Genomic DNA, 5812 nt, shown 5'->3' with positions numbered 1-5812 from the left:
TATATCTCCTCAAAGCTGTACTAAACTTTGAAACTCATTACCCAATCATTTATCTTCTCTTCTTTGTTTTACAGATGCCTCACTGTAGCCTATGTGAAGACTCTCCTTGCTAGTTCTTAAACTTTTTCCACTTCACCTGAAGTTTAAATATCCTTCACATATAATTCTGACTTGTCATATGCTGCTCAGAGAACCCAGAATGACATAGGTGGTAATGTGCTTAACTAAAACCTGAGGGATTCGATCACATAAGAAAAGGTTATAATGGATCCAGGGACATTTAGCTTTCTCTGTAATCGTCTTCAGTTCTATTACAGCAAACACTCATTCATATTATTTTCCCCATAAATAGAACACACTTACTCTCCCTCCAATGAAGAAACTCCAAAACCCCATGCAGTTACTTCAAGTTCAAAATCCAGGATCTCTGAACAACATGATGTCCCTTTATATATCATTCTGAAACTGATCTACACAATTTTTAAAAATCCTATTTATCTTCTCACATTGAATATACATTGATAGAATTAAAACTGGCTAAATTCAATAAAAACTTCCATTTTGAAAAAGGTTGAATGAAAACACATTTAGTTATAATACCTAATAGACAGAAATTAAGGAGAATCCTGTTCTGTCAGTAGAATAAGTTCTTCTTTGAGCCCATCAGGTGTACCTGGTCTCTCTTTCTGAAAGAAACCCTTTTGTACCTTGTTGTCTATGGCTCTTGGCTTCACTCTTGAGAAATATTTTCTTATCAATTTAGAGTAGATATTATTAATATTTAATACTAATGAGCTCCCCTTCACTTCTAATAGACAGGCAGAAGGAAAATTATTCTTTCATACTTCTTTGAAGTTACATATAGCCACATGACATATTTTTGGCCAGTGAAATATGTAGAAGCATCGTTATGATGGTGGAAAATATGTTGACAAAGAAATAAAACTTTTTTTTTCAGTTCTACATTATAGAGATTTTGAGCTTGTTGCAAAATTCAGTCTACATTAACTAATGCATCATTTTTGGGGGGGCATGGTCACATTTAAATGAGTGTTAGAATGTGTGTCTTCTCTAGGAAATGGTGAGCTTTGAGATCTGCTTCCTGGTAGGGCAGGTTTGGGAGTCTGAGGGCTTTTAAAAGAATGTCACAGTAACAGATAGTTTTGTAATTCGGGTTTGTTTCACTAGCAATAAAAGTATGTAGTAGATTTCTACTGTATTCATTTCCACAAAATTCTACTGCTGAATAACCAAATTTATATATCTATTTTTGACATCATATCTAAGCCTACTAATTCTCTTTTGCTTACTAAATTCTGTGCTTGAATCACTTGTCTCCTATTTTTAATGAGGCTGTATGAAGCAATATGCTATCTGAAATACCTCCCTAAGACTAATCTTTGCTAGTCTGACACAACATGTGGCTGAAATTCTTAATGAGATGCTTCAGAGAAAACTTCTGAACAAGAATAATATCTCCTGCTAATTACATTGAATAGATTTTCCAAACTTATAAGAGACCTTACATTATTATATTCTCATCCATTTCCTATATAGTTATAGACTGGGTTGATATGCAGTCTGCTCTCTAAGTCAGCAAACAACAGCAATTTAACCAACTGTTTACCATAACATACTGAGAATCATCAGCTTTTTAGACTGCAATAATGCCTGCCTCCCAAAGTTCTAAGCCAGTACTTTTAGAGATAATTATTTTTTTAGTAACAGAGATTAGCCAACTTTTTAGGTAATTAGAATATAGAACTTACTATTAAAAAATCCTAAAATAAATTGCTTTAATCAAGGTTAAAGTTTATTTTGTCTCATAGTAGGTCTAAAGATAAGCAAGTGATTGAGAGTTGAATTCATACTATTCTATTGTCGTTCAGGGATCCAGCTTCCTTCTCTTGTTTTTTGCAGCCTCTGTCGTTGGTCTCACATACCTGATATTGCCCCTCACAACACCATGACCTCATTTCACCACATTGGAAGAATTAAAAAGAAGTGTAAGGCAAATTATTTTACAAGAACATCATATGAAAATTGTGAACATCATTTAAACTCAGATGTCATTGACTAAAATGACCACGTCTAGCTGTAAGGAATATACTTTTTAAAAGAATGTTGAAATTTAACTCTAGTTAAACCTTTGAAGGGGAAAGGGAACATTCTTTTTAAAAGATGAGCATTAGAATCTTTAGAAGGAGATAGTATTTATAAAATACCTACCACAGTAGCTGACAAATAATGGCTATTTAATAAATGCTTCTTTCATTGTTTCCTGTGGTATGGCTTAATAACTTGGACGGAAATCAAGAGTAAGACCACATTGACCTGTTTTCACAGATTCATTACAATTCCATGGTTGAATAACTTACTACTTTATTTATACTGTACATAGTACTTATGAAATATTCGACAGAGAATGGCCTAACTTTAATGAAGTTTGCTAGTGATATAATGCTCCTACTGCTCTTAATTAACACTTTAATAATGTTCCTGGGATTTTAGCAAATGATGGGTCCTCTTGTGCACATGGTGTGCAGTTACATTCCTTTACATTTAGAATAATAGCCATATTTAAATTATTTTGTGCAAGGATTACAAGGATATTTTAATTTTCCCAAAGATTTTCAGGCCCATCAGTCTTGGAATAAATCACCAATAGGACAATAAAATCTCCCCATTTCTGTCAAGTATAATCTTTTCCTAATATAATAAATATCTTTAGAGACTATTTATATATATATATATATACCCATATTATATGTATTATACATTTAAATATCTTAAATGTATATATATATATATATTACCCATAACTATGCTTCAGAAATGTTAAATAATTTGCCCAATTATTCACTAATGAAAACTGGGTGTCTGTACTATAAAGCAAATGTTCTTTCTCACATAGTCTAAATTTTGCAATTAGTTTAAACTAAGTCCTTTAGAAAGTCTTAATGACTAATTTTCTTGATACCTAACTCCATAGCCAAGATACTTTCTGGCTTTATTGTATTCAAGATTATTTTCCCACACTTCTAAATTAATGAAAGCTCAGCTTACCTTGAGGCCAAAAGTATGTCATTTATGGTAAAGAAGTAAAAAAAAGAGTTTTAAGTGGCATATGTGTAAGTGGCAAATATATGACATCACAAAATGCCTTTTTGAAAAGGTATACTTCTTACATGAGCTGAGACAATGACTATTTAAACATAACATCTTTTTTTGATCCCGTCTTTAGAAATTATGGGAAGAAACAACATGTATTATAAGCTTAGTATACCAATCACTGTGCCAAATCCTTTACATTATTTAATTATCGCATAAGTCTTTCACAGAAGTAGAAACTAAAACCTCAAAGGTAAATCAAGTGAATTTTCCAAGAAAACAGAAATTATGGATCAAGGGTTGAAATTCAGGACCGTTTGCTTCCATAAACTATATACCTTTTGTCAATCAATAGTACTTAATGTAACTCAATACAATTGAAAGAAAAACAATGGCAAAGTTTATTTTAAAACACTCTTGGATATTAACATTGCCTAACATCTCATATTAAATGTTATTGCTCAGTTGGCTCACAAATTCCTGATTCTGTTGAAAGAGGCTGAGATAGTTGATACCTCCCAAGGAACAGAGATAAATATAGTCTTGGCTTTCTAACAAAATGGGAGAAGTTTAATAGAGGAAATGTTAATCTTTATAGTAGAAGAAAGAAGTATAGTGAACAGCAAATCTCAAGATAGATATAGTTTGAAAATATAGTGCATAGTTAGCTTCCATCAGTAAATGGCCAACAAGGATTATAGTACTTAAAAATATTATTGAGGAACATAAGCACAATAGCCATCTCTATAGCATAAAAAAATTGCTATGCTATTATTTTAATGGTTTGTTTTACTCTTATCTTGTTTATTAGTTTTATTTTTAATAATTTCCAAGGGTGATTCATGGTATGTTGCCTAGCTTTGTAGTTTAGAAGTCCAGCTTAATCTTAGACAAGAAGTTGTGAGTGCATATTTTTATAATCATTTTAGAGTTGCAGGAATTACCTTTCATGAATAGCAGAGTTTGAGATGTTTTCATTGCATCTTTAATTTTTTTATAATATTAATATATCTAAGACTCCTCTTGAAATATTTGATTACCATAAATGATGTTCAGTAGAATTCTGTTATTAAAAATATGTTACAATAAAATGGCTTATTGGACCACTATCTTTTTATCTTTGGAGTTAGAAGAGACAACTAAAACATATATTAATATATTTGTAATCACAAATATAGATTGGATTAGTGATGGTTTTACACTAAACTTAATTTTGACATGTTTATTTCATCTGCAATAACCCAATTTCTTCTGACCCTTTTTTCAAATATGTTTGAATATCTAAGTTAGTTAATAGGCTTCTTGACCAATGATATAATTTATTTGGTAGCATTTAATAATTCAGTAACATTAAAATACTTTAATTTTAGTGTTTATAATTCACTCCCCTTCCAAAGTTTATGGTGTGCTATGTTTTTAACAAAACTGGGATGAGATAGAAATTCGTTATTTTTTTAGTTACCCTGTTGGAGAATTACAGAAGAACAAGAAATCATACACATACCTGTGGATAGAGAATCTCTTGCTTTCAAGGTCTTAAGAATAGTAAGAATGTTGAAAAAGGAACATTTTGCAAAGAAACATTAATTTCTCAAATTAACATCACTAGGTACCAACTTCAAACCAAACACTATGCCAAGAACTAAGAAAGGACATATAAGTAAGATAGCACTCTTGCCAAGGAGTCAAATTAATCAAAATATCAAATATTAAAAAGGTAACAGGATTCTGGTTCAAGGTTTTGCACTAAATTTATCAACTTACTCCCCTGGAACCTCATTAAAATTGCTTAAAAGACATATAAACCCACATCAGTAAACAGAACAGGAATGGGGGGCCATTAATGGAAAAATGGTTTTCATAAATACCTAGAAGAAGAACAATTAGAAGTATGTTAGATGGTAAAGCAGGGCACTGGAAACCATAACACAGGACATACTCAGAGAAGACTGAAGAAAAAGGAGAGAGCTGATTTGTCAATGTTGAACCTCAAGGGATCTATAGACTGAGATGGAGGGTGCCCTGATATGTAAGGGAAGATAATTTCACAGCATTCATCTTCCACTGTTTCTGTGCACAGGATGATTAGAAGGAAAATATCTGCCTCATAGGTAAATACACATAAAAAATGTAATTTTGTGACTAGAAAAGACTAGAATTTTTCCAGAATAAATCTGCATTTTGTTATTTGGGAATTCTCAGTAAAATGGAAGACTTTCACCAATTTATCCTAGAACAAAGTATATCAGTTGACAAGTTTCACTGATGAATGAAGAACGCTTAGTAGCCTCTCTCTCTTTTACTTCATTCTTAGTATAATCAAATGCATAATTTCTAAACAAAACAAAATTTTCCTTAGAAATAAAAATATGACATTCAGAGAATTAAAAAAATACATAAGCTAAATAGAAAAACCAAAAATCATAACTAGAAAAAAATAGAGAAGGTAGTTTAATAAATATTTAAGCAACTCAGAACAACCAAATTCCAACTAATGGAACTGTGTAGAAAAAGATTAGAAAAAACCGAGCAGATAATAGTACTAGAAACAATCCAACAAATTATTCTCAAAGTAAAACCCAAGTCTTCAAATAAAAACAATATACAACTATATATGTGTGTATATTACTTGACTTTATTTTATTTTATTTTTTAAAAATAATTAATTTATTTTTATGGTGACATTGGTTATTGAAATTCA

The sequence above is a fragment of the Rousettus aegyptiacus genome, unplaced genomic scaffold, assembly GCF_014176215.1.
Source record: "Rousettus aegyptiacus isolate mRouAeg1 unplaced genomic scaffold, mRouAeg1.p scaffold_m13_p_2, whole genome shotgun sequence".
NCBI lineage: Eukaryota > Metazoa > Chordata > Mammalia > Chiroptera > Pteropodidae > Rousettus > Rousettus aegyptiacus.
This window is presented reverse-complemented; position numbering follows the sequence as displayed.